We start from the raw sequence: 14,818 nt of genomic DNA, 5'->3' as shown, positions 1-14,818 counted from the left end.
GGTGGCAGAATCTAAGTTGATTTGAGTTTCTTGGAAATTATCTTGTAAAAGTGGTGGCTATTTAGTGTTGGTGCTAGCTATTTAGTGTTGGTGCAAAGGGGCTGCAAAATAGAAAATAGTGAGAGAAACGTTTGTTTCAAGGTATGTTACAATGTCGTTTTTTTTTTAAACAATATTCATCCCTACCAATAATGGTATACATACGGGATACAAGCGAATTTATCACTAAGATACAATAAAACCTAGAACAAATTTATTTGTCTAATTACATTATACACACATGAAATTAGACATTGAATGTCCTCATGTTTTACTATTTAACCAAATGATTAAAGATCTGTTCTTTACAAAATGAACAGATTTTAATGATAAGTTTTGAAGAAATGAAATATTTTTGAGAGACAGAGACTTTTAAATTTGCCTTATGTCCTTGTTAAATTCATAGGCCAATTGGTCTATTTATAGATGGCCAAAGATTGTAAATTTTCATTTTTCTGAAAACTATTCCAATGGCTGTATATTATCCCTTTACCAAATAACAATGTTTAGACCTAGTCCAACTTTCATGTTGCTTCCTTCCTAAGGAGACCACACGGGTTCGATCCCCAAGTGCTGCGACTTTTGCACTTTATTTTCCAACAACAGTTCTTGTGCACCATGCACATTGGGGCGGCTGGCTGCATGCCTCAGGCTCGTGTGGGTTTCATCTAGGGGTGCTACCCGCACCATACGGTGCGGGGTAGCCCCCCCCCCGCGCATGGGGCGGATGGGGAAAATCCACCCCGTCCCCCGCCTCCGGTGTGCGGGAGGCGGGGTACCCCGTCCCGCATGACGGGGTACGGGGTGGGGGGCCAGTCCGTCCGGCCCCCCGCACCCCCCTACTGGGCCTTGCGCCCAGAGGCAATTTCTGGGCCGAAAATGGCCCAGACGCAATTTCTGGGCCATTTTGGGCCCATAAAATTATAAGTAAAAAAGAAAAAAAAAATTTCCGAAATTTAAAAGAAAAAAAAAAGTGTTATGTCTAAGAGTCTAAGAGTCTAATACGTAATAAACTAATAATAATAACTAAGCTATTACAAAATTGAAAGGCTAAACAATTACAAAATTACAAACATAAAAGTATCCAAAGGACATTGTATCAACATTACAAATTATTGAATACAAAATTTTTACAAATCATTAAAAATTGATCATTCTAAAGAGGCTTGTTAGCTGTGGCTTGTCTTTGAGTCAAGAGGTGTGACAGTTGGGGCGGCCCGGGCTTGAACACATTTTTATGTTGCAGAGGTGCTAGACGTCTCATGTGTTACTACAAAAATTAATATTAAAATTAATAACGATGAAATGGAAATGAATATAAAAAAATTAAAATAATAAAATAAAAAATAATTACCAGGTGGTCCAAATCCAGACTGATCACCACCCTCATCGGTCTCCTTAAAATCTAAAATATCCGGAACATGAATATCCTTTCCTATCGTCCAACTCTGTGTGCATATCAATGCCTCTACAGTTGTAGGAGACAATGAACTACGGAAAGGATCCAATATACAACCTCCGGTACTAAAGGCTGACTCTGAGGCAACGGTGCTAATAGGGATGGCCAAAATACAGCGGGCAATCTCAGAAATGATGGGATATTTCTTTGAGGCATTCTTCCACCATCCTAATATATCGAAATGATCATCATCATCTTGGACCATATCCGCTGACAAATAGTTGTCTAACTCAGAAACGACCTCCGTAGATTGATGGACTAGTGTGGGATTCTGTGCGAGAGTCTTAGTCCACGGCATTCTGCGCTTCTTTGTAGGAGGCCCGGTCACGATGTCTGTAGAAGGAGTTGGGGTCGGTGTATGTGTCTTCGATGTAGTACCACCCTTAATTGTAGGGGTGCTACCCGCACCATACGGTGCGGGGTAGCCCCCCCCCCCCCCCCCCCCCCGCCCCCGCATGGGGCGGATGGGGAAAATCCACCCCGTCCCCCGCCTCCAGTGTGCGGGGGCGGGGTACCCCGTCCCGCATGACGGGGTACGGGGCCAGTCCGTCCGGCCCCCCGCACCCCCCTACTGGGCCTTGGGCCCAGAGGCAATTTCTGGGCCGAAAATGGCCCAGAAGCAATTTCTGGGCCATTTTGGGCCCAGAAATATCAGCAATGGGCCATTTTGGGCCCATAAAATTATAAGTAAAAAAGAAAAAAAAAATTTCCGAAATTTAAAAGAAAAAAAAAAGTGTTATGTCTAAGAGTCTAAGAGTCTAATACGTAATAAACTAATAATAATAACTAAACTATTACAAAATTAAAAGGCTAAACAATTACAAAATTACAAACATAAAAGTGTCCAAAGGACATTGTATCAACATTACAAATTATTGAATACAAAATTTTTACAAATCATTAAAAATTTATCATATCCGCTGACAAATAGTTGTCTAACTCAGAAACGACCTCTGTAGATTGATGGACTAGTGTGGGATTCTGTGCGAGGGTCTTAGTCCACGGCATTCTGCGCTTCTTTGTAGGAGGCCCGGTCACGATGTCTGTAGAAGGAGTTGGGGTCGGTGTATGTGTCTTCGATGTAGTACCTACCCTTAATTGCCATAAACTCGTCATACAATTTTTTCAGGGTATCTCGGGCCAATTCACCAATAATGTCAGTCCATACCTGATCGTGAACAAGTCCCAACCCATATAACAAGCCTGAAACTTTCAGACGGGGATCAAGAATAACAGCCACATATAAGAAAATATTCATTCTAGTCAAATCTCCCCAATACTTGTCATATTTTAGCATCATGGAACTTGTCATCCCCCTCATCCTTTCATTGGAACCCTACGCATATCTTCTAATTCTTCTTTTACCCTACATATTTGTTGACAAAACCCATGGGATGTAGGGTACAAAGAACTAGATATATTCAACGTGACATCATAAAATAATCCAAGAAAATCAACGAAAGTAGAAACTACCATCCAATCATCATCATTAGGCTTTCGTGATCCCCCGTGCTCATCAAAGTATTTGACATATTGGATGTCTTCATCACCCAATAATTGAAAGGCTGCCTTATATTCCTGGGCCGCCTCCAACATCAAGAAGGTTGAGTTCCATCTGGTAGGAACATCAGTACAAAGACCCTTCTTCGATGTTATGCTCGCAGCCTTTGCAGCAACTTTGAATTTCTCCAATCTTGAAGGAGAAGACCTCACCCATTTCACAGCCATTCTAACTCGGGCAACCGAGTCATCAACATCTTTCAACCCTCAGTCACAATTAAATTCAAAATATGTGCAGCACATCTAACATGCAAGTATTCACCACCCAAGAATGTCTTATTTGCATCTTTAAGATAATTCTTTAGATATCCCAATGCGACATCATTAGATGACGCATTATCAACTGACACAGACAAAACCTTTTCCAACCCCCCACTCCTTTATTGCGGCCTCCAATGCCTTCCCAATCGTCTCACCCTTATGATCAGTTATTTGACAAAATTTAATAATCTTTTTGTGCAGAACCCAATCAGCATCAACAAAATGCACAGTCAACGACATGTAATTCATATTTTGGATAGAAGTCCAAGTATCGGTAGTGAGGCAAACTACCAAACCCGCGAGTTGGCCCCTCAAAACATCTTTATCACGAAGGTACATCTTCTTAATATCCTTTGCCACGGTGTGACGAGAAGGAAGTACAAATCTGGGTTCCAACTCTTGGACAAATTCTTGGAACCCTTTACCCTCCACAAACTGAAAAGGCAGCTCGTCCATGATAATCATACGAGCTAACTTCCTTCTACACTCATCGGGGTTATACTTCGTATACCCCTTCAATGTTGGCCCCCCGGCCCCACTACTCGAATCAGCTATTTTAATATCTAGTCTAGATTGGCCCTTATCTACTAAGGATTTTAATATTGGACTCTTCTTGCATTGTTCCTCTAGATGGACCTTCAGCTGGGATGTACCATGTTTCCTATAGTGACATCCATACATTTTCCCACAGTGATTACATTTAGCTTGTGGGTTGTTGGGGTCCCCACCCTCTAGTTTGGTAAAGTGTTGCCAAACTATAGATACAGGTTTCTTGCCCTGTGTGGGCTTCGGAGCAGGGCAAGGTGTACTCGTTATAGGGGTAGGAGTAGGGTTAGTTTCTGGGGTAAGGGTGTTGGCTGGGGAAGGCGAGCTATCACTGAAATCCGAAGACATTCCTGATTTTCCAACAAAAAAAAAAAAAAAATTCAAAGTACAATCCAACACAATCAGCAAAAACTACATTCATAACTATTATTGATGTATTAAGTACTTTTATATATAATGATGATAATATGAATGGCTACACTATAATAAGTTTTTACACCCTCATATAAGCAATTCCAAATAATTTGATTAGGAAGAGTCGAAGAGAGATGCTTAATATTTTTAATAGGCATTATTTTAATAGGCCATGTTAATAGGCATTATTTTAATAGGCCACTTTAAAATAGGCATTATTTTAATAGGCCACTTTAAAATACATTTTTTAATAGGCATTATATTCTTCTCTCTTTTCTCTTTTTGATTTTATATAATTTTCAAATTGATTTTTTTTTAAACAATTTTAATTATCTAATAGTTATAATTATTTAAAACTTTTAAATAAAACAAAAAGTGCTTGATAATATGCTTCATAGTTTTGTTCTCTCATTTTTACTTTTCATATATTTAATTTTATAAAATTCATTTCTTAATAGTTACTGACATTAATATTAGTATATTGGTATATTTTTTAATTTTTTAAAATCTTGAAAGATGTTTAAAAAATATGAAAATGAGATATATGTTAAAAAAAATAGTTTATTTACCACATGACAAAAGAAATAATAATTTATGACAGAAAAATATATATTTTTCCGAAATTTACTATCTTACTAAAAAAACTATCTTATTAAATTTTCACTTTAATAAGAAAATTTATTTTAAATATTATAATATTTTCATCTCTTAATTTTTGTCCAATCATTTATCTCTATTCCAACGTCTAAAAAATATCAAAATAAAAGCAACATTCATAACAAGTAACAACTCAAAAAATGCAACTCTGATAAAAATACATTTAAAAACTTTTCAATTAGAATATATAAACTTCGTGACTTTTTTTTTTTAATGAAAATTTAATTTTGATTTAGGGGTTGAAACCCCTAAATCAAATTAGGGTTTCGGATTGGAACCCCAATCCGAAACCCTAAATTGATTTAGGTTTCAACCCCTAAATCAAATTAGGGTTTCGGATTGGAACCCCAATCTGAAACCCTAAATTGATAGGGGTTTCAACCCCTAATTCAAAATTAGGGTTTCGGATTGGAACCCCAATCCGAAATCCTAAATTGATTTAGGTTTCAACCCCTAAATCAAAATTAGGGTTTCGGATTGGAACCCCAATCCGAAACCCTAACCCCTAAATTGATTTAGGGGTTTCAATCATGAAACCCCTAAATCAATTTAGGGGTCCGAATCACAATGAAATTAACAAACAAAAAAAAAAACAATCCATTCAATCGGGAATCCAAACAATCACACAATCCGAAGACATCCATAGCACACAATCCAAACAATCCCATCCTCCATCTCCGATTCAACCCCATCCTACCTCCAATCTCCGATAAAAACTAAATAAAAAATAAAAAATAATAACCAAACGGAGAAAATCAAAAGGGGAGGAGAAATGTTACCGTGCGGCGTGCGGCGTGCGTCCGGCCTCGTGCGTCGTGCGAGAGAGAGGGATGATGGAATACGTGCGGCGGCCGGACTGGTTCCGGTGGGAGGAGGGAACACCGAATGGATTAGGCCGAAGGGGGTGAAGCCGTGAAGGGACTCGGGAGGGGAGGGGAGGGGAGGGGAGGGGAATCAGGGGATCGGGGGGGGGGGGTTGGGTTATGGGTTAGGGTATTTAGAGAAACGGCGCCGTTTTGTGGTGGACAAAACGGCGCCGTTTCTCTTATATAACTTATATATATATAATATATATAATATATTATATATTTATATTATATATATATAGGTGCGGGGCGGGGGAAACACGGACCGGGGGGGGTCCGTTTCCGTCCCTCGCCTCCGCTGGGGGTTGGGATACGGGCCGGGGCCCCCCGCCCCGGCCCTAACGGTGCGGGGCGCCCCGCCCCGCCCTATGCGGGGGCGGGGCGAACGGGGCGGGGCAGCGGGTTCCGAGGCCCCGCTGCCCACCCCTAGTTTCATCCACATAAAGCGTAAAAATACACTATGCGTCCACGAGGGTATGAACCTCCTCCCACTTGTTCAATTCAAGCATTCTAAATTTCTACACTATGGGTGATAAAAGAAAAAGAAAAAATACCGGTGACGGGTAAACTGGATCAAACTAGTGAGTTTAATTCAATACCGACTTTGGTTTGGTCCAATATTGATTTCATTTTTCTCAAATCAGTCTGGTTTCGATTTTTTTTTTTAACACTAGACCGGTTTATATATATGTATATTTAATTTTTTATATTGTATAAAATATTTTTATATTATTTATAATTTTTATATATAATTATATATTATATGATAAATTACTAGTTAATATAATTTTAAATTTTAAAATCTTATATAAATAAATATATTATCATTATATTCTATTGTATTAATAGTTATACTAATATTATATCATTATATATTATAATATACTATAATATATTACTATATATTATAATATATCACTATAATCTATAATACAATTATAATAAACTAGTAAGGGCAACGTGTGTTGCACATATGCCCAGTTGATAAATGTAAAGAAAAAATAATAATACAAAATAGTAAATGAGAAGTAGGGGTGTAAATTTTAACCAGTAAATCGGAAAATCGGCCCGAACCGGTTGTGCCGGTTTTGGACCAGTAAAATCGAAAACCGGTCGAAACGTTTCGGGTCATTTTTAGACCGGACCGGCCCGGTACTATTTAATATATTTATTTATTTATTTAATGTTAATATATAATAATATAAATTATAATTATATATAAGATAATGTTATTATAATTTATAAAATAAAAGTTTAATCTTAAACATGAAAACTTAATTGATCATATGCTTTAAATATATAATATTATAAATATATATTATTTATTAATAACATTTTATCATAGATTCATAAAAAGTAAGAACCAAAAAAAGAAATAAAATCACTCAAATATTATTACTAAATTTTGATGGCCTAATACACTTAAAACTCTTTATATTTTTTCTGATAAATACATAAGACATTAGTAGATAAATATAAATTATATATATTAGCATATAATTTATATAAAGCTATACTAATTGCATAATTTTTTTGCATAGCAGATTATTTTTTTTACATAGCAGTTTTTTTATATAGCAGTTTTTTTTATAGCAAAATTTTTTGACATAACAGTTTTTTTTTTTTCTATAAACAGATTTTTTATGATAAATATGTATTTTATTAAAACTAAAAAATTGGGCCAAACCGGACCGGAAACCTGTAAAACCGGAGTATCGGTTTAGGAGGGTAACTGGTGTGTAACCGGTTTTGAAAAATGTAAAACCGGTGCCTACCGGTTCGGTCCTAGATTTTGTCCAAAACCGAACCGAACATGACCGGTTACACCCCTAATAAAAAGATGAAAAAAGAATTTTAAACAAAAATTGAACAAAATATTCAAAGTGAAAAAAGAAGTATAGACTTTACATATAATTTAGTATCTTAATTATTTAAGTATATAATTACAATAGTGAGAAGTTTAAGAAAAAGAAATTTTGAGTTTTTAAGACGTAGTTTGATTTATAGGATGAGCAGAGAATACGTTGAGTTTATCCTAATGCAATTGTCCATGTTGATTAATTTGCACGCAAGTACATAATCCATTTTCGTTGTAGTTATATTTGGTTGTTTTATTACAATTTGCACAGGACACATAGTGAAACTTCAAGGTGAAGGAGATGTTGTCAATCTGGTTTGTGGGAGGCTTCAACGTCCCTTGAGATTGACTGCTTACATTGGTGGCTCACTATGTATCTTAAATTTCATATGCAGGTGATCCTGTGATTTCTCTCCTTTAGATCAAAGCTCCACTCCTTCCTGAATTCTGCGTACTTTATTTATTTATTTATCTACACAAGTAAATTTATCAATTATCAATATCCTGCTCACTGCTCAAAAACATTATCACTATCACTCGAAAATCAGAGAACTCAATAAAGAAATGAATTGCTACTGATTTTTTGTCGCGCTTTCTCTCTTCAATGTCTACGTGCTGAAAACTTGAAAATAACATTTCATTATTTCTAAAGACTTTAATCGTAAATTTTAATATGTCTAATTTATTTTAGGGTATTTATTGTATTATTTGGTATATTTTTTTAATTTTTGTAATAAATAATTGCTTAAAGTAGGTGGGATTTTGCCGTAGAAATGATAGCTCTTGAGAAGTATGACAACCACATAGAATTTTTTTAAAAATAAATTTATATAATAAGTTAAATTTATTATTTAAAAATAAAAAAATAAAAATATACATATTTATAAATCATTTGGAAATACTTTCCCCCAACTTGTTAGGATGTTTTTTAAGTTAATTGTTTCGTCACTTGGTGGGATTCTGTACTTTTATTATATAAAATTATGAATCATCGAATACAATTACAAGATATTTATATTCCATTTTTCTTTTTCTTTTTTTATTTTTTTAAATTTTTAAAAAAAAGCAAAATCACAATGATTTTTAATATGCATTGAAATGAATTAAGTGCAAGAAATAATTATATGGACATGCATCGTTTATGTTGAATTAAAATCAAATTCGAATATAAGATTTGGAACAAATATTTCTTCTTTTATAAAAAAATAAAAAATAAAAAATGGAGATTGGACTCACCATTCCATAAAATGTGGAATAAAATAAATGAATCCCATAAAGTAAGAAATGGGGTGTAGTTTAGCACTCCTCTATAATATAATATTTTTGAAATATAAAGAGATTCTTTCAAATGTAGCTTTTTTTTAATATTTGATTTTTATTTTTCATTTTGCTACAGAAAGGTTTTTTTATATAAGTCTACAAAAGGTATTCATTATTATAAATATTTTAAATTAAATTTTCTCTTTCGTTGTTATTTTTTATTAAAAAATATAATATTTAAATGATACAAAAAAATATATTAATGTATAGTATATTGTAAAAATTAATATATAAAATAAAAAAAAAAAACAAATTTTAATAATGTATTTTTTTAAAAAAGAAAAAAATTGATTAAAACTGCTGATTTGATTATTTTATTTATAAACAGATCACAATGAAGGTATCCATCATACATCTTCTAAAGTGTTCAAAATAAATGAGGTGGGTTGTTGGCATTAGAAGAAAACAAATTAAAGTTGGAAGAAAATATCTCTTCCCTTTCTATACTTGTCGTGGACAAAATATATATTCGCAATAAAATAATAATCATATGATATATCTTTGTTTTATCTCCTTATCCTTTTAAGTTGAGTAATGTCAGGAAATTGCAGCCTTAACCATTATTATACCAAGGATCTATTATTGGTTTGCAAATTATTAAAGCAGATCAAGATATAATTAAATAGAAAAAAAATACTTCAAAATTCACTCCAAAATTAAAGAAATGTTTTTGTGTATTGGGTATAGGAGGTGCTGGATTGCTATATTTAATGTATTTATCAAGACACTTTTGTCCTTTGTCGATTGCTTTAAAGTAAACCACCGAAGTAACAAGCATATGTGCATACATCCCTTTTTCATTTATTGATCGATGCCTGATGGATGCTTATCTGTTTGCAAATAAAATAATTAGAGTTTATCAAGATGTCTGTTTTTTTAATATAAAATCATTGTACTTTAAAACAATTATTAACAAAACCTTTAAACTTTCAAAATCATTAAGGTCTTGTTTGAATTGGAAAATAAGATGAGATAATTTGTGAATAATAGTGAGATTATTGAATTAAGATGAAATGAATTGAAATGGTTTTTGAAAATTTTGTGTGTTTGAATTGAAAGTGAGATGAAATAATTTTAACTTTTTGAAGAGGAGATAGATGTAAGTCCACGAATGATTATATAGTGTTTGTAATGATTTTATTTTATTTATAAATATATTTATAAATAATAACATTAATTTATAAATTACCTACTCAAATATAATTTTTATAATATGTTTCATAATAATATTATAGGATGATAATAAGTATTATTAATTTAGTAAAATTAAAAATTAAAAATTTGTTTATTTTTAATCTAGTTTTAATTTATTTTCTATTTATTTATCTAGTTTATTGTACATTCTCTATGTGTTCAAATCTCCATCGTTAAATAAAAATCCTAAGATGAAGGGCCAGGATTAAAACCTAGACCCCCATATTTTTCCCTCCCCTCTCTCTCTCTCCTCCCCCTCCAGCCGACACACTCATCTCTCTCTCTCACCTTACCTCAACTGTAGCAAGTCCACCCCCATGCCGTCGCCGCTACCTACAAGCGCCACCTCCTTCACGACCACCCAAACGATGCTCTAATCCCCTCCCCACCATGGATTCCTCCCTGAAGCCCCGAATTCCCTCTCATCTTATGCCCCCTCCCTCCCTCTCTCTCTCTCTCTCTCACACAACCAGTCGCTGTCGCACATCGATGGTACCACGAGCATATTATCACCGACGACTTTCCCACCCCATATCCTTCTCTCTCTGTCTAGCTCTCGGATCTCACCAAATTCATGTACCCACCATGCGTCGCCGCCCATAGCCACCGTGAGTGCCACCACGAGTGGTACCCAGCCTTCCACCGAAGCTTCCTCTCTCTCTTGCCGTTGATATAATCCCTCCCCTCACGAATCCAGACTAAGTCAAAGTTAAAGTCAGTACCATTGTTAGTGCCAATACAAAATAATAGTAAACACTAAATGAAGAGCCACCCTCAGGAACTTGGGGAGGGGGACGAACTGCTTTGATTGGATCTGATCTGGTAGACAGAAATGAAAACAAGGATGAATAATCTGAAGAAGGCTATCCCGAATTCAAGGGAAACTGTGAAGAAGAAGACTACAAAGAAGGAAACCAAGAAGAGCATATCCACACAGCATCGCGAAGAGCAATGAAGAAAATGAACCAAGATATGCCCAATAGTAAATGGAAGTTTTTCTTCAGCACCTCACCCTTTAGACTCGTCTGAATGAATGGCCAAAACCGAGAGAAAAGGTTTGAGGGACTCGGCAAAAATGTACATAAAAGTAGGGGTAAAATGGGAAGAAAAAATGTTAAACGAAAATACTGTTCCTCCTCATTCGCATTTATATATATTGTAAATATTATAATATACTACAATATATTGTCACTATATTATTATATACTATATAATATATTATATTATTTATACTATATAATATATCGAAAAAATTGTACCGAAACTGATAAAATTGGAAGTTTCGATTTAGAGATGTAACTGGTGAGAAATCAGTTCTTCAAATCTAAAAACCGGTATATACCGATTTAGTTTTAAATATGTTCAAAACTTAACTGAACCGGACCCGTTACACCTCTATTCTATGCTACAAAAGCAATCATCTACTTTGAGTTATAGTACATACCCATTTTATTATAACTATAACATAGCTCATAAAATTTATAATTCCTCTCTTTTCAAAATAATTCATAACTTCCGAATAAATTCTAAAAAATAATATTAATAATAAAATATATTATATACTTATTTTGAAAATATTTCCAACATTTAGTTGATAAGATAATTGAAAAGGAGATGAGAGTTTGGTGTCAATGGGAGAGAACCCAACACTTCAAGCTTGGAACAGTCGAGCTTGGGGCGGCATCAATGGGAGAGAGGAGAGGGCTTTGATCTCTGGGTGAGAGTTTTTTTTCCCTTCAATGGGGGTTTATGACTTTGTGCGTAGTCTCATTCAATACTGACACTTGAAAAAGTAGCTTTCAAAGTCTCGTCGTTTTAATGAATTACTTGAACCCTAATACATTTTCGGTGCCCTGGAGCTAGACTAGTGAGTTATTACGCTTTCTTCAAAGGATGGCTGCTTCCAAGCCCACCTCCTGGTTGTCATCAATGGTTTTTTTTTTTTTTTTTTTTTTTTTTTTTTTTTTTTTTTTAACTTTCTTTATTTTTATTGTCTGAATATTCAAGAGGAAAGACCATTCCAATGCTTTTTTTTCGCCCTGCATAAATTTAACAAACAATTAGAATAAGCACGAAAATGAAAGTTTCATAAGTACAGATATACCCAATACATCAAAACTCATTGCCCAGGGATAAGGTTAGCCCTATGGATGAGCTACGTAGCAAAAAAATTATTGGAGGTTGTTTTCAGCCCTTTAATAGTGTGACCAATGAGAAGGTTTTCTTTTAAATAAAACATGGTAGCAAATACATTTTGTAATTTAAAAGAGTTGTGGAACAATGTATTTTAAATTAACAAGTTGATGCCCAGTGTGAAATTATGCATAGCATGAAAACTAGAAAACTAGAAAACAGAAGAAGGGAATGAATTGAGCTCTTCATTATCGAAAATGAATATCTGAGTTGAGTTTACAGACTCTATACAATGAGCTATTTATACAATTGAGATTGTTTACAAATTGCCATCTTGACCACTTAATTACAGAGATGAAATAACTAATTTAACTGCTAACTATCGTGTATTATTCAGCCCCCTGTTTGGCTTCTAAAGCTTTTAATTCCAATTCCTCTACATGATTTTGTATATTCCAACAGCCCCCCTTAAGATGAGAATGGATATTGATCATTCCCATCTTGCGAATAAGATGATGAAAGTTTAGTGATCCAAAAGGTTTAGTTAGAATATCAGCCAACTGATGTTTTGAAGGAATGTGAATAATTTTGATGATCCCTTGAGACAGTTTTTCCCGAACCAAATGACAATCCAACTGAATGTGCTTGGTTTTCTCATGATGGACAGGATTAGAAGCAATATCAAATGTTGGTTTGCTATCTGTATACAGTAGGGCAGCTTGAGAATGAGGGACACTCAAATCAGCTAGGAGATAGATAAGCCATTGAACTTCACAAGTGCTTGAGGCCAAGGCGCTGTACTCAGATTCAGCAGATGATCTGCTTACAGTGGGCTGTTTCTTTGACTTCTATGAAATAAGTGAGTCTCCTATATACTGTGAAAGCAGTTACACTTCTCCTAGTGTCCAAGCATCCGCTCCAATCACTATCTGAGTATGCTTTGAGATACAAATGGGATGATTTAGACATGAAAATTTCCTGACTTGGAGTGGCTTTAATGTACCTGAGTACCCTCTCGGCAGCTTGGAGATGCAAAGCAGTTGGATTTGCCATAAATTGGCTTAAAGCTTGGACAGAATAAACTATATCAGGTCTTGTTATAGTTAAGTATAACAATCTGCCCACAAGTCTACGTAATGTTGTAGGATCAGTTAAGGGTGAAGATGAGTCATTTACAGTTAACTTGAGATTAGACTCCATGGGAAATGCAACTGGTTTGCAAGCAGAGAAAACAATATCTTCTAAGATATCCAGAGCATATTTCCTCTGAGATAAGGCTATGCCCTTGGATGATCTAGCCACTTCTATCCCCAATATGTATTTCAGTTCTTCAAGATCCTTAATTGTAAATGAATCATGCAAGTACTTCTTCATAATGTTGATCTGCACAATACTATCAGAGGCAAGAATTACATCATCAACATAAATGAGTAAAGCTATGAAAGATGTTGATGTCTGTTTAGTAAATAAAGAGGAATCTGATCCTTGAATGAAACCCAGTTGAAGCAAGGAGGAAGAGAGTTTGAAAAACCATTGACTGGATGCCTGTTCAGCCCATATAAACTCTTTTTAAGCTTGCAAACCCGAGGGTCATTTGGAGAGGAATATTCTAGTGGTAATTGCATATACACCTCCTCATTAAGGTCTTCATGCAAGAATGCATTATTTACATCTAATTGATGTAAATGCCACTGTTTCATAGCAACAACAGCAAGCAATACTCTTACTATGGTCATCTTAGCAACCGGGGAATAGGTGTCAAAAAAATCAAGCCCTTGTTTTTTAGTGTACCCCTTTGCTATTTGCATCTCTCAACTGTGCCACTAGCTTTGAATTTTACCCTATAAACCCATTTACAACCTATTGCAATCTTATTTGGAGGTAAAATAGCTAAATTCCATGTTTTGTTTAATTCAAGAGCCTTTATTTCTTCTGCCATGGCAACTTGCCATTGAGGATAAGAAACAACTTGTTTAAAGGTTTTTGGTTGAAAGGTTGAGGTAATGGTAGCAACAAAATTTTTATATTTGGGAGACAACTGAGAAGTTGAAAGATAGGTTAATATTGAATGTTGAATACCTGTTTGAGAAGAGGAAGTGCAGCTGGAAGAGGATTGAGTTACTGAAGTTGTCTGAGTTGTATTACCACAATAGAAATTCTGCAAATGTGTAGAAGGATGCCTAATTCGTTGAGATCTTCTTAAAGGTTGTTTAGATAGACTTGAAGCTGATGGAGGATCTATAACAGAAACAGAATTTGAGATTGAGTCTAATTGATAGCGAAACAAGATTTTGAACTGAGGTAGAATCCGAGTATTCATACACCTGAGGGTAATTAGGAAATACAAATGGTGTATGAGTTGTATCTGGTATGGATGGAAAAATGGATTCATAAAAAATCACATTTCTGGAAACAAAAGTTATAAGAGTGACAAGATCCAAGAGTTTGTAACCTTTGATATTTGGTGGATAACCTAGAAATAGACACTTTGAGGCTCTCAGGTCAAATTTC

The sequence above is a fragment of the Carya illinoinensis genome, chromosome 9 (genome assembly GCF_018687715.1).
Source record: "Carya illinoinensis cultivar Pawnee chromosome 9, C.illinoinensisPawnee_v1, whole genome shotgun sequence".
Classification (NCBI taxonomy): Eukaryota; Viridiplantae; Streptophyta; class Magnoliopsida; order Fagales; family Juglandaceae; genus Carya; species Carya illinoinensis.
This window is presented reverse-complemented; position numbering follows the sequence as displayed.